The sequence below is a fragment of the Ornithodoros turicata genome, chromosome 6 (assembly GCF_037126465.1).
Source record: "Ornithodoros turicata isolate Travis chromosome 6, ASM3712646v1, whole genome shotgun sequence".
In the NCBI taxonomy this organism is placed as follows: Eukaryota; Metazoa; Arthropoda; class Arachnida; order Ixodida; family Argasidae; genus Ornithodoros; species Ornithodoros turicata.
In genome coordinates, this window is record NC_088206.1 from 29,531,541 (window position 1) to 29,555,756 (window position 24,216).

The 24,216-nt window shown below is 47.0% G+C and overlaps 1 long non-coding RNA gene across 2 annotated transcripts in view; it reads right to left on the minus strand.

Annotated features, from left to right (window-relative positions):
- Positions 1–24,216, minus strand: part of LOC135397784 (uncharacterized) — a 102,490-nt gene that overhangs the window by 62,480 nt on the left and 15,794 nt on the right. The window lies entirely within an intron of this gene.

Consider the following 24,216-nt stretch of genomic DNA (forward strand, 5'->3'; position numbering starts at 1 on the left):
TCCGCTGCTATACAGATGCGCCCCAGCGAGGTGTGTATTCCTATACGCGTCACAGCCAAGTCGGAGCTCCCCTTGCACCGCGTTGATTCCATAAAGAAATGCAGGAAGAAGACGAAGGAATGTGTTTCCTTCGAATTATAAAACATCAACGGAACCTGCAAACTGCTGCTGCTGCCGGTGGGAACCTGCTTTAATTACAAACTGCACAATGGGTGAATTTCCTTCCTTTCCAATTATTCCCGTAATCACGGAATATTTCATAACGCGATGATATATTTGTACAGACCATATGAACCCGATATGCAGAGGGATATGGAGGAACAGTTGCTCGCCGTCGAAGCACTGAAGCTTACCACGACAAGCAGTTTTCGGCCACCAATAAAAATGGCGAATTTTCGGATGCATGAATGTACTGCAATAATATTTTTGCACCCCAATGCCTGAAATGACATGCATATCTCACAACCATGGCTAGGTAAAAAGATGCTCTAAAAGTTGCCGAAAGATACAGACACTTATGCTATATAAACACCATAAATATGCCCTGTAATGTAAAATGGATCATGAGCACGGAATTTTCTTGTAAATTCAAAGAAGCGTCCACCATATACGGCCATTTCGCGTTCCTAATATGTTCTACGCTGTAGGCTTTGAACATGTCTTCTACACATGATTCGTATTCGGCACACGAGCGAGCTTGCGGCGTCGATGTCGCTCCCATATGCTGGAGCACGGAACACTGTTGTGTGCTGCCTATGTACTGAGCAGCGGCAGCCTATGTACTAGAGAAGGGTGACTGGTTGGTACGTTATCGCCTCTGCGTAGGACACATGGTGGTTCTGCACAATGCGCAAAGTTCTGCTTGTGTTTTGCGCGTACGACCACGCGGAGGTAGCGTACGACCCAGTGAACCACTAATGTTCCCGAATATCTCAATCTGAATGCCCGAATACCTGCACACAGATGTGATATCTGTGGGATGTCCCAGAGTGAAACCCGCGTTTGTTTTACCTATAGTGACTAACAGATGTCTGCAGGATACCGCGCATTGTGTGTTCGAAAGGAAGCAGTCTGCATCACTAGTGTGGAGAAAAGAAGGACTGAAAGCGGGTATAAGTAATAGCGTTACTCAGAACAAGTGAGCCACGTTAGGTTAACTAAAAGAAAAAATGGAAAGTGCATGCAGGTCAGCTGGCCACCAGCTCCTCTTGTTCTTCAACCTTTCTCCTGTCCTTTTTTTCTTTTTCTTTCTTTCTTTCTATTTCTTCATGGTCAACCAAACGACATGTTTGATTGGTGCAGGCATCGCAAAGGCGAACGTTGGAATGTACAGCCCGCAAATCTCACTTGTTTTGAGACGAGTGGCGTTCATCCAGAAACAGTGATACTGGAAAAAGCTTCGTTTACAAAAACAGGAAGGGTGAGTGTCAGTGCTGTCAGATCATCATTGTTCATAACTGACCAAAAGTACAGCGTTGCTTCCTTTGTTTTCCTCTATGAAGTATAAATTTTATTGTAAGTGATTTTTTGCTGGCGTATGCTAGAATCTGCTATTGCGCCACTTAATCTTCCGTTAATCTTCCTCAAAGGTTTGTAAAGTGAGGTCCCATGGATATCCAGACAACTGGGCAGTCTTGTCTGCGGAGGCGGCAAAGGGATAGAAGTTAAGAGGGGGCGACTGACATATATGGAGACACTCCAAGACATGGTGGGCGAATGTACCCGAATGTACGAATGGACCCATGATAGGCTGTCAACATCTCTAAAAAAAGTTTTAAATCCTTGAAAACTGCAGTAAGGGCTCATCGACCAGTAGGAGGGCTCGGTGGAGTGCTAAATTGTGTTGATAAAACTCATGAAAATGAGACGTAAAATATACCATGTATCAGAAATGTATCCGTTATCCGATTTAACTCTCCTTCCTCTTTATAGTGAAACCCCCCGCATTAAAATCTGCGCGGTGGTTACCGAGAAAAAGCGTAAAATATGTTCCATAGGAAATACATTGGGTATGAGCTGGTATGCCCTCCTGCGAAATGTACACTGCTTCCTGTTGCAACATGAGCACAAGTGTCTTTCCGTGAAACCATGAAATTCAACGACATGCACCTTAGTACGCTGGTCGACCTCTCCGTTGCCAAACGACCAACCACCCTTTTTCTACCCCTATGTCAGGGTGGGAAGAGGATACGGCGTTCGACATGGCGCCGCCTGGGACGATGTGAATATCGAAATTATATATTATAAGTCCGTTACTCACCAGCGGGAAGCTCTGGGACGAATGTGTCTGTTCTGGAAAGGTGTAGAAAATAATGTCCATTTACGAAACGTATTTCTTATACATTAAACCGCGGTTATACATTACGAGAGACAAGCGACTCAATCGAGCGAAAGGCGCACTGCTTTCTGTTGCAACATGAGCATAAGCGTCTTTCCGTGAAACCATGAAATTCACCGACATGTACCTTGGGACGCTGGTCGACCTTTCCGTTGTCGAACGATGATATGCGATGATATGTTAGATAGAACAATGATCTGATAGAGACATCCGCGAGCACCTAAAAGAAGGGTTCGCAGAAGTTGATGATGAAACGTTGGAATCCAATGGACTTCTATATGCCACATCAAGCAGTAATACGAAATGACAAACAAACAACGCGTCTAAGGATTGTTTCTGAAACATCGGCCAAAGCAGAAGGACAACTTGCACTGAACGATACACCGTCTGCAGGATCGAGTTTGAATCCCGACCTTGCCAGGTTGCTACTGCGATTTCGAATGTATAACGTCGCACCTCCCTCCGGTAGAGAGAAGGCATTTCTACAGGTGTCACTCAGCAAAGGCGACAGACACGCTTTTAGTTTGAATTGGCACGAGTCACATTGGCACCTCATCCTGGCAAGGATCTCCCAAAGTTAGTGATATGGAGATGACAAGAGTTCCCTCTGGAATGACATCAAGCCCGTTTCATTTGGCAGCTACCATTCGACATCGTTACGGGATGATGACGGATAACTACGCACTCTCAAGTAGAATACTGAGTGAGAGGTTCTACGTTGACGACTTGGACACTAGTGCTGACTACGTAAAAGATGCTAAAAGCACTCATGACTATATTAGTTCGCGGACCTGCGTCCAGCCGCTACGACTTAGTCCCCGCAGGCGCACGTTGCCGCCACTATATCCATCGCTAAGCATAGTGCTTCTGATTTAGTGTTTTATTAGTGTGATTTGTCATGTGTGTTGCACAGTTTCCCGCTGTCTGTTTAAGGAAATGCCTTTTCAGGCGCTCACGGCTTGGGGTTGTCCTCTTACCGTGTACCCTTTTCCTACTCCCGGATACAGAAACATCGTCCACAATGGACGGCTCTGGAGTCCCGCGCCTATCCCGGCCGTTCCGACTCTCGCTCCGGCTCTCGTGGGGACCCTCGTCCCAGTTCGGGTTCCGCTTCTGCCCAGCAGCGCTACTCAGTGGCCACCTGGACTATAGTTTACAATGGCCAGCCAGTTTCCTGGGCGCAGAGCTCACGCTAGAGCAACGAGCCCCGACGCCTAAGGGGTGATGAATTGGCACGGACTCCAGCTCCCCTTGTTGGCCACACTCTCGCGGAACGACACCCTGTCGGCCCGCTTCAGCCCCTGGCGGCAGAAGAAAGGAGGCTTTAATGCCGCCCCTTCTGCTTGGTCCCCGAGGTGAATCAAACTGCACATAGCCGTGTTTCCCACCACCGAGCCCGGACCTAGGCCGCCCGCACCATGAACGATATCAACGCTGCCCTCCCACTATAAGACGGCTTAGGCCAGAGTTGCTGGATGATCCCGTGCTGCCTCACGGACCTGCTGTACTGCAGGGACCTGCTCCATCCCCAGGACCACCTCCTCCACCGGCCCAAGGAGGTGACCTCCAATCCTCCCTTACAGTCTCCCCACAGATATCTTATCAGCTAGATATGGGGGCATCCCGAGCTGCGAACTTCGGGGCGTAACTGCTTGTTATTCAAGGCAAGAAGCCTCACTTTGGGGGCATTCTTCGCTGTGGCAGAACAGCGGTAGGAAGGGTTCGTTCGGAGGTAAAATAGACCTTGCATGTTGCTTGATTTAATCTGTTGTGTTACTTGTTCTTTCGCGCGCGGTGCCCCAAGGTTGTGGGAACTAGGTTTCTAGAGTACGGTAGAGGGTGTTATCTATTTAGAGTTAGAGGGGTGACCCTCGTTATGAAGGTGGTGTTTTTTGCTAGGCGCTGCCAGGGCGGCTCTCGTCCCGCTTCAAAGGCTAGAGGCTGTACTTGGAAAAGTTGACTCATACTGGAGTACAAGGGAGTCTACAACTGCGAGATCACTATTGCATAATCAAAGGAAAGCAATCGGTCCAGTACACCCTCCATCAACGTTACCTCTGTCGGCGACTAAAAACGCGTCCGTGTGCTGAACAGGAAGCACATTTACCTGGAGATTGGATCGCGCAGCAGGTTCCCTTTGAGACAGTTGGAGTAGATTTTGGAGGGTCATCGTACTACACAACTGCGAAAGGCTACACGAAGGCGCACTTGGTCTTATTTTCTTGTATCGTTACTAGAGCCATCAATCTGGAGCTTGAGAGAGATTTTTTTCATGGCTTTGAAGCGCTTTGTCGCACGAAGAGGAATCCCGAAGATTTATTCAGATAATTTCTTGACATTCAAGAAAGCTTCTCGTGAGTTCCCTGCCATACTGGCTGTTCAGTTTCGAGATGTTCGGGATTACGCCGCACAGGTTCAGACTACGTGGGAATTCATTGTTGATCGGTCAGCGTGGTGGGGAGGGTTTGGGAAGCGAATGGTGCGTTCGGTCAAGGAAGCCTTCAGAAGGGCATTGGGTCGGAGTGAGCTTGAATTCCAAGAACTTTAAACCGTGCTCACTGAAGTCGAAGCCCTGTCTCCCTCACATCTACTCATTGGAAAAACGCTTAGTTCTTTACCACCGATGACAGGTCGTTACCACAGCAACAAGAGCCTACAGCTCCTGGTTGCTGATCGTAACCTGAGAAGCTTGAACAAAGAGAAAGAGAGAGGGAACAAAGAGAAGGAGAGGTTTCTTAACCGGTGCTGGAGACAATGGTCAAGTCAGTATCTGACGCATTTACGGTCAGCTTATTTTAGTCAGCAGCGTACATCCAAAACAGTTCGCCGACAAATGCCTTCCTATGAACGACTTCGCAGGACGTTTTGCAAGCTCGCACGAATACAAGAGGTGCACAATTAGCGAGATGGTCTCGTTCGCTCATGTGCCCTCAGCTCTTGAAATAGGGCATGTGTACGAATGCCCATTCAGCTACTACATCCTCTGGAACTCCAGGAATGACAAGTCATGGCTCCGGACTGTTGACGAAAACAGGGACTGTTCCCGCCTTCGCGCGCATCTACGTGCATGTGACGCAATCCCGAGAGGACGTGCTTTCATCTTCATCATTCGGACGCGTATTGTTCTGTTTGTCTTCCTCAAAGGTTTGTAAACTGGTGTCCTGCGGATATCCAGACAACTGGATACAAGTCCAGTAGGAGTGCTGGGTGGAGTGCTAAACTGTGTTTGTAAAATTCATGAAAATGGCGTTGACAATGCGATTCATGTAGGGGGCCCGTGATAAGAATATTCGGTGAAATGTCACGGAACCAGTGTGTCACTGTGTTTCCATGTTATTTCGATGTGATATATTTAGGCAGAATCTGCTATTGTGCCACTTGTTCAGTTTGCCTTCCTCAAACGTCCAGTGGGGTCCAGGGAACTAGGATGTCTTGTCTGTGGAGGCAGCGAAGGGATACAATGCCAGAGGGGGCGACTGACATATATGAATACACCCCGCAAAATCATGGACGAATGTACCACATGATAGGCAGCCAATATCTCTAAAGAACTTACAAATCCTTAAAAACGGCAACCAGGGCTCATCGCCAGGTATATAGGAGGGTTGGGTAGATTGCTAAATTGTGCTGATAAAACTCATGAAAATTGAGTTGACGATGGGGCTCATGTATGGGATGGGACGTCTATCTTGCCGTTGGTAACTCGGAAGTCGCCTACTGTTTCATAAGCTATTCATCAGCATCTGTCCTCGTCAAATGGGGATGTCATCTGCTTCCGCCATCACCGGTCGCTAACGACCGGCGGGACCACTCGTCTTCCCATTTTTGAGTGACATGGCGCAGCAGACAGGATAAGCCGGATATCATTTTGTTACGAGGCAAGGTCTTAGGCTGCGGCATCTGTTGTATTTTCCAGTAGCCACTGTTATGCTTATCTCCTTTTCAGAGCACAACTTTCAGGACTTTCCGGTTTTGTGTCGGCAGCTGTAACCTCTCGGAAGTCAGCGACCTTGATTTCCTCGCTGTTCTTCGTCGTCGCTGCAGAACACACAGAAGGATTATTACTGCTTCACACGGGTTGATCGCTATGCGTTTCAATCGTTTAACGGCTTCCATCAGTAACAATAGTGTCAGCCTGACGCTCTTTTTTATTTCATTACATGCCTCTTACGTCTCTCTGAAATAAGACAAAATTCTACCAAGACTATTTCGAGGATCCACGCTCTGTTTTGCTTCTGTGAGTTAGCGTAGCACGCCCATTTACCGTAGCGTGTCTCGTTGAGCATCAAGCATCATCTTTTGGAGAAGCCCAGGAATAAACAATGAAAGACCCTGACCCAAAGAAGAAGAAAGACCGTCACCGACGAAATGGACCTGGGGCAGATTACTGGCCATTGCATCGGTGCGTCGGCCTAACGTGGCAACGCCCACCGTCGGGCAAGCTCGTGCTGCCGACACACGGTCTGAAGTGGTCAGTAAGGCCACCGTCGTCCGCTGGGTAGGCGAGCCTCGCCAGCGCGAGGAGCAACGACCCTACTCTCGATGGCAGACGCAAGTCTATCAAGTAAAAAGCCTAAATTTGACGACATTAACTTACTTTGTATTTACCTCCAAGAAATACAAATTTTGTTACCGCGTGGAAAGAAACCTTCTTGCACATACTTCGCTAGGTTAGCACGTAAGACACGAATCAACCAATGCGTATGCAGTGCAGTGTCGTCTGCTGCCGTCATCGGCTCGAAGAGAATCCTTCGGTGCTCGGAGCTGTCTCTTTTTCCTTTCGCGCGAAACATGTGTTGAGGATTAATTGCTATTTTAGCATTACATTCGTAGAAGACGAGGACGGTGAACTGTGCACTATACGCCGCGTGGAAGATTGCTATACTGACGAGGATAAAGTTATTTGGTGGACTTACGGTGTGCTTGCTGAGCTTTTCGAGTGACCTCCTCCTCCTTTTTAGTTGTACAACTAAACTAAGCGGTTATTCGGGTAAGAGCTCAGGGAGACACACAGCCTGCTGAGGCATCCAGAGAGTTGCCGGCTACAGCAAGCAGCCAAGCTCAAAATGTGCAGAGCGGAGGCAGACGTCGACGAAGGAGGAGGCAGGTGCCACCATCAATATCGCACCAACTCCTTCAAGAACGAAGGAGAATGGTGGAAAAACAACGGCGGACCGCAGGAAGCATTGACCGCCTGTACTAGGTATGCCAATCAGAGTTACTAACAATACGGACAATAAAATATGTGCTGGCTCATTCCCGTAGGAACCGGTTCCAATATTACAATATTTTGCGCACAAGCTTCTGCAGAAAGCATACAAATGAATAGCGCAAGTATTGCTAGTTTCTTTTTTTTTTTATTGCAGTCTCCAAATATTTCATAAATAAAGGAATGTCACGTTTGTGCAAGACGAAGTTAGCTTCACAATGGTGGGTTACAAACACAATAACTCAGCTTATGCGGGTGATAACATTAGCTACATGGGAAACACTCGATGTCATGTCCATGTTTCCATATACATCCTGTATGTGTATACACGAGGCTTTGGACAGTCGGAAGAAGGAAACAAACTGCTCCTCCGACAATCACGTGAAGACGTCCTTGTGAACACGAAATGTCCTCGTTGACTTCACTGAAGCGGCTCCTTGTTCCACTAGAAACGCGTACACAAGCGCCATTTTCAACGACGAACATCGCAGCGTTTTGCGTCGACTGACCTCGTCGCCCAATGGCTACGAACGCCACACGCTCGGCGACGGTGGCAGGCTGCGAGTAAGGTCACTTCTTCCTTCTCACGACGAAACGGGTCACGTGCAGCACGCGTTACTATGGAGACGACGCTGCGCTACGCACCGACAAGTGGCCAGTAATCCGCCCCTGGTTTCACCCGCACCTCAAGACCGCAAGACAACTTGTCTCCAGACCGGAAGACCTCCGTGTCCTACGGATGTTTTAATAAAATGCCTTCTGAACTGAGGTCAGTTTATTCTTCAACATGAAGGTTGTGTCAGCAGCGTCATCATCATCATCACTGCTCCGTAATTGTATCGTTCTTCAGTAAGCGTTGACGGAATAGTTGCCGAAGGAACTTATCACCGTAATCGTATCGTCCTTCAGTAAGCGTTGAAGGAATAGTTGCCGAATACTGACCAAATATCTTCTTCATGGTCGGGTAGTCGATCCATCGACATTCATGAAGTCTTCAATTCGGCTCATTAGCATTAGCATTAAAGAAGCATGGAAGTGACCCCCAAAATATTTGTGTGTGTGTTTTCTTCGTCTTTTCTGCGACGTCTTCTGCAACGAATAAAATGAGTTCATGCCAAAGAACGATGAGCGCAGGTAACCTACAGAGCGCGCGCAAGGCTCTGTTCTGCACCACCTTCAAAAACACACTCCATCCAAGGAGCGCATCGGCGAAGCAGAAGACGTCGTGACGTATCACGGGCTCCGCCACTTGACCAGTGACGTCCAACTGCACAGCTCAAGCATGTATAAGCGACGCGTGAGGCGAGAAGAGAAAACAAATGGCGATTTCGGGTGATGCATTTGGGCATTTTTTTTCTGCCCCGAAGCCGAGCGGCAAATTCGCGTGGTGCGGTCAGGGCAAGAGCCACGTGTTCGGATGATGCACTACGGAGTAGTTCGCTCGCCCCCAAGAGCACTTTTTTGGCTCTTGCTGCCGAGCCAAAACCGCCCTCGACGGCGGGCATGTGCGTATATGCGCCTCGCGAGTGTCGTCTGCTACGTATTGCTCCTGCGGCTGTCTGCCAGATAAATGGCCTGTGATCTGTTGAGTTTACCCTTGACGGCATGGATCTTTACGAAAGTAGTAGCGATGAAAGTCAATTGGCACCGATAATGCGAATGACAACGAGGAAGATGTGACCTGCTTCTCGCAAGTTATGCTTGTGATCAGGCGAAAAGCGCGTCGACGCCAACGACGCTGCTGAAGTTCACGAACACGACGAACGCACAATGCGTGGCGAGCGCAGCGACCCTCGTAGAACAGCGGTAGAGCGTCCGACAAATTCAGGTGATGACTGCCCCAGAGCGACTCCCGTGTAGAGCGTGCACTGGACCTGGGCGCTCTCGCTCGGATTACCAGGTGCATCACCCGAAATCGCCAAAAGAAAAAAGCAGTTTCTACGTCACGCGGGGCTCGTGTCTCTCTCCGCGACTGCTTCCTCCGACTGTCTTTTGTGAATTTTATTGGGCAGTGATAATATGCCGCAGAGCGAAAATGTTCGGCATGGTGACTCCTTGTGGACAGCTTCACAGATGAAGCAGGGTTTCGAGTGATGTTAAATGTCACTTCCACAGTCCTTTAAGAAACGCTTTACTGCCTTTCCTGATTCGCCTGCTACTCCGTACGTTATTCATCACCATCTGTGCTGGTTAAATGAGGACGTCATCTGGATGACCGTTTTTGTCATCACCGGCTGCAAGGAACCAGCAGGATCATTCAGTCTTCCCATTTGTGCCTGACAGGACTTGCACAAGTCTGGCACTGTACCAGCGTTCTGGATTCTGACTTACGTACTTCATGCCCATGCATACGGGAAGCACTCGCTCGGGGTTGTGATGATCCTTCAGCCCGAGTTTGACCAACTCCACACACCAACTGTGCAAGGTATTGTATCCTTTCACCTCGTCACGGTAGGTATCTATTGGAACTGGGGGCTGGATGGCGTTATATGCAAAGCTAAAGCTGAAGGCAGTGCCCCCTGCGGGAGAACTCCATCCTTGGTTATGCAAGCCAACGGACTTTCCAGCTCCCTAACGTGGCCTATTTTTTTATTATGTTAGCTCCACAAGCTAACCCTGGCAATGAGCGTTGTACAAAAGTGGACAGACGGAGAGAGGGAGCAGGACAGGGCGTCATTGGGGTGTGTCAGGGATAACTCTGCCGACATTCGTTCGAAACGTCTGCTGGAAAACCTTACACAGCACAGGAAGGGAGTTGCCTCAGGACAGAAGCCGCCGATATTTCGAACAGAGACTGTTCTTCTTCTGAAGAAGAACAGTCTCTGTTCGAAATATCGGCGGCTTCTGTCCTGAGGCAACTCCCTTCCTACATTCTACCGGTTCGCTGGATTTCTACCCATCTACTTACACAGCACAGCCGGTCATAGAACTCGAACTCGCCACTCCATCTTTCAAGCGACCTTCGCTACCAGACGAGCGGGCGCTGTTACCCATTCGGCAGGGCCGCTAGTCGGACAATGTCCGCAGACGCGTCTCACGCGGAATATCGTGCACATCAGCTGGTAACACGGACGACGTAGAGTTACAGGGTAGGCAGCGCGCCACAGAGCATTCGCAGAGATGTGCCGTCGGCATTGCTGCGGGAGATGCGGATTCGGTGGCGGTAAATGAGGAACGTAAACGGCATGCAACAAAACGTCCGCCACTACACTTGGCCAGATGTTCAGAAATGCGCAAAAAAAGAGTACGGAGGAAGTGAACACGTGTGCAAGTGAAACCCGTGTTTTGCACAAAGTCGTGTCCGGACTACACTCTTAAAAATGAACTTCACCGCATAGCAGGCTCCTAGCCAACGATTATCTTGAATGATATCGTTATCTGCCCTGATTTGTTGAAAACGGGAGGCGTACGCCTTTTTTGTGACACTTATGCTGTTCATAATTGTCACAAAAAAGGCGTACGCCTACCGTTTTCAACAAATCAGGAAAGATAACGATATCATTCGAGATTTTGGTTGACTAGGAACGTGCTATGCGGTGAAGTTTTCTAAGAGTGTAGGCTCATCGCAGCCTATGCTCCGTTTGTCGTTGGGCACGAGTGGACGAGCTGTAGGGCACATGAAACAAAAAGAAACACAACGAAGAGACTTGGAGCAACAAAAAGAATGGAAATGAATAAAAGTAGAGGTTGGCGTCTTCAGGACTTGCTCTTCTTTAGAACTCAGGAAAAATGAATAGCATAGAGCAAGAGTGGCAAGCATGCCGCCCAGCCACCAAGTAGCTACACGACACGTGCTGAATGTACGGCATGTGTGACACACTTTGACTCAAGTCAAAAGTCGAAAACAAGTCTATCGTTTGAATGGGCACTCAAGTGCAAAAATTTCCCTCCGCAATATGGAAGAGTCATCATGGCAGTAATGCAAATGGTACGAGGTTTACTCGCTTCTAACTCACTGTTTGTAGTTAAAGGGTGAATAAATTTTGGCGTTATCACGGATATATTGATACAATATGAGCAAAACGGGCTTGCCAATATAGGCAGCCTATATTGGTCCAAAATGGAGCCTGGTTGCGCTCCCCATGCAGTCCATATTGGACCAATATTCGTAATCCTTGCACCCACATGGGTCCAATATATGACCAACATTGACGTGCTCCTTGGGTAGTGACGAAGCATGCATCAGAAATATGTTTATAACGACGATCGGAGACGATTGGAACAACAACTATGCTGAAAAGTGGTGCTTTGAAATCAAACCACGACGGGCATGATTATACCAGTTTGTTTTCGCTGATGTACATGTGCAGCAGAATTGATGACTACACTCTAAATCGTTTCACACCTTTACAGGTGTAAAATAGGTGTATTAACAAAGATCACACCCCTTTCACACCCTACAACTTTGTTTTGGAAGTTCCTGAGGGTGTAACAATGGTGTACTACGCCCTCAGGTGAAATATGGTGATAAGTCTGTCGCCTGGGTGTAGAAAGGGAGTATGTTTATTTTCGTTCACATGAACAAAAATAAATATATACAACAACAGGGAACAGGAAGTTACATTACAAAAGTGCATGGCCTGGATTTACAACACGTCTACCACTGGTAATGCATGCAGATTTAGAAGATCTGTTGAGATAGTGCTTAAATTTCTAAAACACGTTGCTTCTCCTTGCAAGACAGAACAAACACATGATAGTGCTCATCATCCTCAACTGTAGTTAATGTTTGTATGAGAAAAATGGAATCAGAGTTAATAACATGTATGCCTGCAATCTCAACGAACACGGGTAAGTCCTCCTCGGAAGATTCTTTGGCAACGACACAGCCAACAGCAAATGTGTTATCATTATCAACTGCACTTTTCACATAGACTATAGATTCTGTGTGAATATCACGGTCATGAATGTAACTCTGAATTGCTTCTGGGGCATGTTGAAGTATTATCTCCTTGGAACCATCAGTAGATGTGGCATTTCTGATGAAGGGCTGCAACCACACATACATTTGATAAAATTGATGTCTTCTTGCTAATGAAAGGGTTATGTTCTTAAAATGTCGAGTTTTTCTAGCAACATCTTTAAAATGCTAGTGTTTCCTTTCGAAACGCGTACAACCATACAGATAGGAGAGGACCAAACGTCTTGTTGAGTCGCGGATAATGAACAACGTAATGCATTTTACAGGGGTTAGATATTTGTGGGTACAACACTGCAAAGCCTCGAAGAAACGAATAAATGCAACGTTCTAAGTAATGAACATGCATATGGGGGAGGTGCCTGCCCATGAGAAGGTCTACAATTTCACGAAAAGCTGTATACAGCTGCCATGCTTCATTGCCATGCACAGCTGCCATGCCATACATGATTGTCTGTATGTCGGCTGTGCATGTTTACACACATACAGGGTGTCCACGCTAACTGTGAACAGATTTTTTTAAAATATATATAACACTTTTTTCAAGATGAAATCAATTGCAATATAGCATATGCTAAAGGGCACTCCCTAGCAGGGCATTAGCAAGCTCCTAAGACAATCTCTGGCCTTATCTTGGGTTGCATTTTCTGTTTCCTTTTAATCTTTTTCCAGGACGCGAGAGGCGGCACTGTGCTCCTTCCCCCTCTCCCGTTGGGGATCAAGGAAATACGCGTCTTCTAAGAAGTGCAATGAACAAAATAAAGAAAAAATGGCGTTCCTTCACGACTTTTTTGCGGGCGATCTATCGAACGGATTTTTGTTCTGAAAACGGCTACGATATCAGGTGACCGAAAGGAACAGATGTTCTCATTGGGACAACTTTGTAGCTTTTATAATTAAAAAGTTAATTAATGAAAGTTAATTAAGACATTGCCTTTGGACTTTGCTAATGCCCTGCTAGGGAGTGCCCTTCAGCATATGCTATATTGCAATTGATTTCATCTTGGAAAAAGTGTTACATATATATATTTTTAAAAAATCTGTTCACACTTAGCGTGGACACCCTGTATATAATCACCTTGATGTGCATACATATCTGGACCTCAATGTTATTATACGCAATATGCTGGTAATTGTGAATACACAGTTATCAGCATATTGCCACAAACCCAGCAGTTTTATTCGGCGCTACACCCTTTACACCCCAATTGCCACGAGGGTGTTAAAATACACCTTAAAAGGTGTGCGCCATGAACATTTTGATTTACACCCTTTAAGGTGTAAAACGATTTAGAGTGTAGATGCCCGTTTCTGATATCTCAGGTATGCGGCTTTACAAGATTCTGGTATGTGTCACACCAGGAGAACCGACACACTGATATGAACAAATGCCAGCAGTGTCTGCATCCTGGTGTGACTACTTGTCAGGAACACCAGTCATACTAGTAATTCAGAGAGAGATATTATGGGTTTAATGGGCTTAGTAATTGATGTTTTGTGTACCAGTCTTGCCATGATCATACCGCCAGCTCCTTCATCCTGGTTTGAGTACTTCTCAGGAACACCACTCATTCAGAAACTGACGTAATTGTACCAGTTCTGCCAGCTAGTATACTTTATGGCAGTTTTACAAGCTGCTGGTATTACAGAATAGGAGTGACTTGTGAGAGATACCAACATCCTCTTCTGTTATAATGTTTTGCCATTATGGAATCCATGAGTGAATTTTAGGTATTGTCTCTCGAACTTGACCATGCAAGCAACATTTGGCCAATCAGATGTCTTATGCAAAATAATACATATATATTACAAAATCAAAGAAAACAAAGGTGCGGCACACCACCAGAAAATTTACTAAAAATTTAGCAAAGCATCTATAAGGATTGGATTCTGTGCAACTAGCATCAATATTTGGCAAGCAAAAACATAACCCAGAGTGCACAACAACATATAATCAGAGCTTGAATGAGAAAAGCAGATATAGGCACGCATTACGTGGTTATTGGAATGAAATGGTCAAAGTTATGCAAATGCATGTCTGTAAGAAAGGAAGCCTAACCAGAGTACTGAGGAGCACAGTCAAAATGACGCTAACACACAGGGAATCTCTTCCGAGGCACAGACAAATACAACATAAGCCTCAATGCCTTAGAGCATAGAGGGATTGTGAGGTGTGTGGCGCAAATCCTACCACTGTCTGGCTTTTTAGTTGTCTGCGCGTGGGTTAGATGTACTGGGGAGACTTGACGATGACTTCTGCGACATGCAGTCATCATCATCAAGCTCCATGATGTGTGTGCCTGTCTGGGGTTAACTCCCAGTGAGCCCATTCCAGAATGAAGGTACGCCACCAACCTCTGCAGAGGTTGTGGCCACCACTTGCTGGCTACAAATTTGAGCAGCCGGAGCCAACGCAGGCAGTCTCTTGTGTTTGGGGAGCTTGGAATAAAGGCCCAGACGTCTGGGTCTCCACGGATTTAGTCGGTGGCGTCGCTCCCCTACACGACACCGCGGAGTAACCACCTTTTTTTGGCGAATTCAAATCCTCAGGATGTCTTTCTTGCTGCCACTGAGGGCAGGACCGTGAATAGGCTTTGCGATTGCCGCTGCAGTTCGCACATTTGATCTTACATTGATAGGTTTCTGCTGCATGATTTTCCTCTGTATGGGGCAGGTAGTGCGTTCCCCGCAGACCTGCGATCAGTGACCAAAACGTTGGCACTTAAAGCAACAGCGTGGGTTAGGAACGTAAGGTGGCACGGGACAGTTGCTATGTCCTGCTTTGGTGTCTGTGGGAAGTTTGTGTAGATGAAAGGAACATACAATATTGTCACGAAGCGAAATGGGCCGGCGAGTCGTCGAATAAACAGCAAACGGTTTATTAAACTACTTGGTAGCAAAAGCACAAGAGTGATAGCTCTCTGAACACAACTGAGTCCAAAGAATGAATGCTCCAGTCTGGAGCGCACAAGCATTTAAGCGTCGCGCCGAAAAGTCTAGAAACAGCACGTGCGTTTGCCAGAGAGCAGGCGATGTGCCTGGAATCTTCTTGCTTCTTCAGCACGCGCCGGGATGAGATGTACCATTTCGTGCCTGCCCTGGAAGTTTCTCGAAGATGATTCGTGGCAATATGCTTCGTCGGGATTTGTTTGCTATATCTTGGCGCATTACAATCCGCTAGGCTCTACTGCTCCCTGAGCTTTGCTCTATTTCAGTGTGAGAACAGTCGAGGAGCTCATGTTCTGAAATTACGCACTTTATGAAGTTCAATGTCCTATGTTCGGAAATAGTAACTGACACATCAAGGTAGAGCAGCGTGGAGCTTTGCAGTTCCGTTTCCAGTCTCCTGTTGGCAGTTTCTTCGCTGTGTAGGATTTTCCAATGACCCAAAATGGTGATATATTAAGGCTTCGTGCTGTCTTCTCCATGGATAATAAGAACTTTGGCAAACAAAGGCTCTGGAGTCAGTTCTAGCATTTGCATTGACTGTGCATGGGTGCGGCGCCTATCTTGATGGTTAGGCGAGACTTGACCAATTTCGGATTGGCGATTTGTTTAATAGCTTACGTTATTCCTAACTACGTAGCTTGTAACATTTTCTATGCAGGTGTTGGCGCTGTAACTCAGACGCGACTGACAAATGTTTATGCTGTGTAGGACAAATCCGTGACGAGAACGAGGTTGAAAGTTAACAGCACATATACTTGTCGTTTCGAAAGGCGTTCGTACTGCACCCAGCTTTTATCCAGGACGGTGAATACGGGCTACCGCGGACTGTTTTAGGGGTTCGGTCTCCGCAAACCCGAAAAATCACATGCACGTTGCGTTTTCATTCTTGTCCTCACGATGCACTAAGAAACACCTACGTTTCCTCACTCAACAACACCGTCACATATGCAGCCACTGTCAATAAACAGCAGGAATGCCATGCGTATTGAAAGTACCGAAACCAAGAACGGTGATGCACAAAGAACACACAGCCCGCCGAGAGGAGCCGAGCAGACGCCGAAAAGGCCAGAAGATAACCCTCCAGACGTCACGGCTGTCCAAGTGCGGCGTCCAGTCGCGGGTAAAAGATGCAAGTTGAGAATGGACTTACAAAAATCTCGAAGCCGAATATAAACGAAATATTTTGCGCAGTGGCTCGGAAAGATATAACGAAGAATCTGATGAGGCCTGTTTACTTAACATCTGGGGTCCAGACGGTCCAGACTGTCACTTTAAACGATGCCTGCTGTTGCATCCCTTGGCACATTCGAGGGCACTGCTATCCCAACCGTCGCTACCACACGTCCCTGCATCAGCGCCTCATCATGCCCCTTCCACGGCAGACCCTTCCCCTTTGGTTATTCCTTACGTCCCTGCAGTCAAGCGCAAGCAAGTTTGCCTTCACAGGCATTACCATTCACTCAATTGTGCAATGTGGTCGCGGCGGTAGCTGAGGACAGAGGTCAGAGACTTGGTATCCTGCCGCTGTCACACGACACCCTCAATGCAAAACTCATTCGCCCAAGTGTCTCCAGCGGCAAGAAGGGCTTGGAGACCGCAGCATCAGTTATCCAGTCGTACGTGCCAGCAGCTCAGTGATCGACCTGATACTACACCAACTGTATCTTCACCAATGAATGTTTCTGTAGTATTAGTCTGGTAGTAGTTTGTACTATTAGTCACTGGTAATATGCATGAACCTCCCTAATCGCTAATCTCGCCTGCCGAGTTTTGCAAATGGCACCTTCTTGCCATAGCCCCTTCGTCCCTTCCTGGTTGCAGCTGTCACCATACCGCTTATGACATTTCTCGACTCATCCATCAGCCACAGACAATACAGAGTTGGAAGTCATGCTCTACGACGCAGTTCTTCCTGTTCTCCGCTGCGGGTACCAGTTGGTGAGAGAAGCGGCGAAAGTGCATGTTTATGAACGTTCTTAATGACACACTAGGTTGAATGGTGAGCGTGAACCGAGGGATGTTTTTTTCTCACGCTGGGCAGCGTTGTCAAACATCGTGCGCCGGAACATTGTGACTGACAAGGACTCATCACTTTACAGCTCGAATCAGAGTTAACTTGAACGTCATTCCGGTCTGAGGACTCCGGTGATCCTCAGTAGTGTGGCGGATATCTTATCTGCTAGACATGGGGGAGTCCCGCGCTGCGAACACTGGGGCGTGACCGTTTGTTATGTAAGCCAAGTAGCCTTCCTCCTGAAATCCACGGGAGTCTTTGAGCTGCGAGTAGATTTCGGTTACGAACCTCTGCGTGCAGAAGACCGCCCTTATGAAAATGGAGTTTTCCTTTCTGCAGACTTCTTGTGGACTTCTTGTTTCCTGTCTTGAAGTGTGTTGACCGACTTCTTGTTGATCAGGTCAACAGGAATTGCTATTGACATAATTTTGACAATCTACCTTTGACTACCTTATGTGTATACCCTCTGTGGAGAAGGTACATAGCTGTCGTTGTTGAGAGTCTGGACTTTCTATGCGCCTATGTAGCAAGTACTTATTCCAACCGTTTTTTTTTTCTACATAGACGAATTCTGTATTAATAATTACTGCATTATCGGACAGAAGTCGACCTCAAGGGGGTACCGAGCATCCCATAAGGGGGGGGGGGTATACATATATAGAAGCATACTTGTCGGTCTATTCAGTGGGAGACAAGCTGTATGAGTAAAATCAGCAATTTCTGGGTATGTTGCAAAAAGTCGTGGGGTGTACACCACTCCTGGAAGGTGGAGAGGTCCGTGCTATCGACTCTCTAAACAAGGCGGTATTTGGATTTGAGCTTATGATTAAATGTAGTAGCTTGAATTCCACTCTGCCACCTTTTAGCTACATATTAAAACACTAAATACATTTTCGATGTCTTTGGGAAGACGGTTCCTCGTATTATTTATACTTCAGTTTAGTACACAATATATTCCCAACTTATACGACCACATGAGGATCATGAGCGTGCGACAGGTTTGCTGCATATTTTGATTCTGCGCCTCCGTGCCTCGCCCTCTCTTCATCACGAAGGAGTCGTCGCCATTAGCATCATGGTAATGTCGTGACCGTTGCGGCTCTCAGCATTCGCTCGTCAATTACAGAACAAAGGAGGATATGTTTTTGCGTCGTAAGAGGTAAGCTGTGTGATAGAAGTGTGTCATCAAGCTTCACTTGTATTCATACGATGACTGTTGTGCTGTAGGTGCGTAGGTTTTGTTCGAGCAGCGGCTGCCGTCTTGCGTCCCGTCAGGTAAGTGCACAAGTATCAGTCGTGGCCGGTGTTCGTTCTGCTTATTTCATTCTAGTTTTTGCAGGCCATGAAAGAACTAAGGAGAATAGAAGTGTGTGATTAAGCTTCACTTGTATTCTTACCATTCCTGTTGTGCTGTAGGTTTTTGTATGTTTCGAGCGACGGCTGCAGTTTTGCGTCCCGTCAGGTAAGTGTACAAGTATCAGTTCGTGGCCGGTGTTGATTGTGCTAATTTTATTCCAAATTTGTTGTTGCAATGACCATTTTACTCGGGTTTTACTCACTTGCGTTGCAGACACATTTCTCTCCAGATCTTTAGAAAGGAAGTTCAGTGAATTAGAAGTCCTCCGTTATCGTGGGTCGCCAGAAGAACTCGGACCGCAACTGGTCATTGACTCCATTGTGCGACGCGACACTGTGAGGCATGAAGCATGTGCTGTTTATGCATCCTTTTTTTATGACTGTGTCGACACTGAATACCACTTTCAAGGTATGCATTTTCGAAACAAAATAGATACATATATAGTTTTGCAGTACTTCATTTCATGTATTTTATGCGTGTTGCGAGTGAACAATACAAGAAAAACACAAGAGAAACAATACCATACGGAGAAATTCAACTTCGCTCAAGTCACAGAAAGTCCACATAGACTCTTCACATCATACGCGGGATGGTGTTAATCGGGCTTTAAAAAATCATGTATCTTCCTCGATTAAGAAGAATATACCGATGCCTCATGTAACGGCCGCAGGGCCTTTGAAAAAAGAACCAACGTAGCTTCGTGGGTGACGCTGACTCATTGACAGGTGAGTCACAACAATCAATCAACAGAGAAATTGAGATCACATATAACAAGCCTTACACGAGAAAGTCACACGAAATTTATGTAAAGTATATGGAGAGTATACAGGAACACCTGTTACCTTCCTGTATAGGCACAAGGCTAATAGAAAGTATACTGAATATCTGTGCTCTCTGTTCACTAAGTTCTGTACAATGGAAACAAAAAGTCAACAGCCATTTATGTAAGGGAGAACAAAACTACAACAGTGGCACGCCAAGGAGACAGGATTGCCCTGAGTACAATGGAGTACAACATTCCAGTAGTCTTTGACCGAGAACATGCCACTCACCATGGAAGTGCCTCTCATGTTCTTTGAATATGACCGGAGGTTTAGGTGGCGTTGATTGGAACCACTGCGACTATACGAACCGCACCGGCGATGAGCTCAAGCCGCAACGAGTTGAAGCATAACCAATGTAAGAAAATGCCTTTATGTAGTGAACTAGCAAAGATGAGGACTGCTAGTGCGAGAGTGCTTTCGTGTTAATGGCAGAATATTTGCTGAGTTGTCAATATCTGAGTTGTCCGCAGTAAACGGGAGACCATGCTTTAGAAGCATATAGCGAAATATATGGTCATACTGGCACCGTCCAAGGGGACCACTGGCATAGGTTCAAACCCCTCCCAAAATCGCATATTTTTGAATGCTTTGGAAAAGAGCAGCTGTTGAATGAGAAGCTGAACATTCCCTTTTTTCTTAGCACTGATGGTTTGCATTTTCGATGGGCTGCTGCATTGACAATGTTATGCCATGTCATGCTGAGGTATTCGCCTGCTGTGGCGCGCTCTGTGCCATTCAGTAAACCACCGGAACGTTTCTTGTCCGCGCTTTGTCTGCAGCTTAATCGTTGTAGGTTCCCGACGCAGCCCAACAAAGCGACGGGATGAGCGGCTATCTCACTAATGTGCACCACTGTCTGCGGAAAAACTCCAGCGCAACAGGCAGGGAGCTCGTCGTGTCGGGTCCTGGCTCCATAGCCTCGGTTACATGAACGTGACAGAAATATCAGGTCGTGTCAACCAAGATCCTAGGAAGGATCGATGTGTGGAGATGCAATAAGTCACATCGTCCAGTTTCTGTTGTGTTCATGTAACCGCGGCGTATGTTTCACTACAAACATAAAATAGCGTAACACCAACCGACACCTGGGAGGCGAAAGACCCCCTCTAGTAATTCTAGTGAAGGAAGGATCGAACAGCAGTGACTCAATCGTTCGTGATACCCTGCTTCGACTCCTGAGGTGAGCAAAGGCCTCGTTATTCCAGTGGAGAGACATCACGATCCTCTCTGGTACAGTGATACCACGGCCATCCACCGCGAAGTTCCAAAAGTGTACGCAGAACAAGTGTTGTGTTTCTTCATTATAATGTGGGTTTGACCAGAAAACGAAACTGCTGCGAGAAATCCACAGAAATGTAGAATTCTAGTCAGAAGTGTGCAGTTCGAGTACCTATCGATGCCGTACAATAGATCATTTTGTTATACGTTCTGTTCTGTACGTTTTTGGCTTTTAAACAGAGAGGTCAGACCATCCTTTTTAATATATGGGAGCTCCATCGTTCCATCCTGAACAAACTGTGTTGTACGGGCACCCTCTCCATGGGCAGGGCCGTCGCCCTCATTTATAAGTACTGCCTCTCATTATACCATCCACACTTCCAGCGATATATATAGACTCTAGCTGATCTGCTGTCACAGGCTCCACAAGCGGAGACTGCCACAAGGTACAACAGCTCCCCATAGAGCCCACAATACTGGGCACACGACCAATGTAATTGCGACATTTGACAGATCATGTATTATGCGTCGGAAAATCAGGAGCTTCCCTGTGTGGCTCGCGATTCAGGCGACCTTGGCTAGTTCTAATGGTTTTCACGCCTGTCGCCGTATTTAGTCATTCAAAATAAGAGGCTTTTATTTGACACAGTACTGATCCAAAGTAGTGATACATGTGTGCTCTGTATGCAGGGTGTTTGCTCTAGCGTGTCCAGAAATTTTATTTAAAGCAAGCGATAAAAGAGAAACTAGTGCTACTTTTCAGGTGCTACTAGTAAAGCAGTACCTGTTTCTTACTCAAGTGGAAGCAATTTCTTTTATCGCACGCTTTAAATATAATTTCCGAACAAGTTATACCCTGTCACAAGTCACCCTGTATACAGAAGTCCACTCTGTGGCGCTTGCTGACACTGTTTCCAACTTGAAGCAAAACGAACACACTGTTCAATTCCTAATAACGAGGCAGTCTCATAGTGCGTATCATTTCATGGTGAGCATCTTTCGATGTTTGTAGAGCATCGGAAAGAGCTTCTCGTACCCCCTGGAATATCCGACGGTTATCATACAGAGACGGACAGGACGTCTGCGGGAGGGCGAAATCCATCCATGGGGTATCCCTCATGTAACGAAACGAATAAATAACGAAAATGAGCTCGGCGATTCAAAACAAAGTCTATGAGGTTAGGTGAAGATTAACAAGACAGATCTAGGAGGTGAAAGAAAAAAATATTGCCCAGACCACAAAGGCCGAGAAACCCACTTCCAAAGGTACTGGAACTCCCTTTTTACGCGACCCTCCCTAGGTTCAAGAGTCCTGCTCGCCTCCGACACAAAACGAAGGGTACTCAAAACAATGCTCAAGCGACGAACTTCTCCAAGTGTTAACCTTCCAGTAGTGTTTCTTATTGCTTTTTGTTTGAGACATTCAGGTAGGACCGTCGATAGTCAAAAGCACTGCTACAGTATTGCGCTTTTATATCTATTCCGCGATAAATGCTTCATATTTCATGGACAGACCTTTTTTGGAGGAACGCTCCTTGTTTTTGACGAATGTCATTAAGCCCCTGGGATCGGCCCAAAAAGCAAAACACATGTATAACTCAATATTTGTGGAGGTAAATTAAACTGGGTAGTATTTCTAATCCCGAGAGCTACTCACCGGAAAGGCACAGGACGTACCTGAATGACTTCACGGACAGTCCGTAAGTAGAGGATAGCGAGAGGATAGAGAGGTAGCAAGCGAGCTGGTGGTATAGGTCCATAACTTAAAAACCCGAGACTAGGGGACAAAAAAAAAACGACAAACACAGACAAGGTCTCAAATGAGACCTTGTCTGTGTTTGTCTTTTTTTTTTTTTTTGTTTGATTATCTTGTTTTGGGATGTGTTCGTCCGGGGCAATTCGGCCCTTCACCATCCCAAATTTGTGACGACACCATCGAGCAGCACTACCTCCGGCACACACGCGCTTCACAGATTGAGCCGCCTTCACTCCTGCCGCATCTCGGCACTCTTCACCCCACAACGCTTCTCACTGCCGGCCGCGACACTCGAGCCTTGCGCTCACCTGCCGGTCGCGGCAGTCGCGGCAGCCGACGCCTCGCCACGCTTCAGCCCGTCTCGGCACCTCACTCACTCCACCTGGGACTCTCGAGCTTCGGCTCCCGTGCCGGTCGCAGTACCCCAGGACCACGCCACCGAGCGCCTCACTCTCTCTCGCTCGTCTCTACCTCACGGATCGCTGTTCCCGTCTTCATCCTCTGTGAAATGCCGCCAACGTGTGCCGTGCCCCTGTTCGACCACACGTCACCACATCTGCACGTCTACCACGGTAGCCCTCAGCCGCAGCTTTTCCCAGACGCGTTACCTGAACTCCAGCTCTTGCGATGCGTCCGCAACGCATCTGACGGCCGGGGGACCCCTGTAGCGGACGCTGGACGACGACAACGATGGCCTCGCGCGTGGAGCACCCGCTTCTCAGTTTTACTGGCGCGGCCATGGAGATAGGCCACCGTCATCGCCTCTCCGTGGCATACCATCGTCGCCGGTCGGGGCTCATGTAGAGGAAGACCATCGTCCTCTACAAGTCTGCCAGATATCTCACAGGCATTGTTCGTTGCACTAGCTATTGTGCTTGAAATTAGGAACATCATTCCGAGAAATGCGGGACACAGTTGGCTTGACCGGCGTACTCGCTGCCCTCCATTGAAGCAATGCATTCCATCTGTTTTGTTAGAATATATGGTGTTGCTGCGACAGGCCCTTCGATGGTGTACTAGTGGAATGCAAGCGCAAGAGCGTCACAGTTTTGTTCCTGGAGGACTTATTTTCGCCGTGTTGGCTTCATGGCAGAATGCACTGGTGTGCTATTCTTGTTGTACTTGGCCAGAATAATGGGTTCTCCAGAAAATATTCATGTGGGACATGAAAGTTGTCTGTCTGTTGTCTGTAATTTGTCTTGTACGCTTTGCAACTTTGTGCGCAACTGTGGGATGCTCTAATTTTGTTCCAACGACGAAAGAAATGTTAACAAGCTCAGTGTGGCTTGCGAAGCGTCTGTAACTTAATTTCTGAGGGCGATAGCAACGGGTTGTGTTGGCTCAGTGGTAAATATATTGGTCATTACTTTGTAGGGCCGTGATTCGACCCGCGGTCTGGTTTCAGTTTTTTCCTTTTTTGTAGAGGGAGTTATGAGAGTAACGGTAGGGCGAGAGCGTCAGAATTTTGGATTAATTATGGTCAATCATTTACCATAAATTTCGCACTTCTGGCATAAATGTCCTTTCTTGCCTGAAGTCGTGGTCGATGTGACGACGGAACAAATTATGCGGGCCAACTTTGAAGCGCTCTAGTGGTAAGGGTATTTAAGAGGTACACGTGTTTGTATTTAAG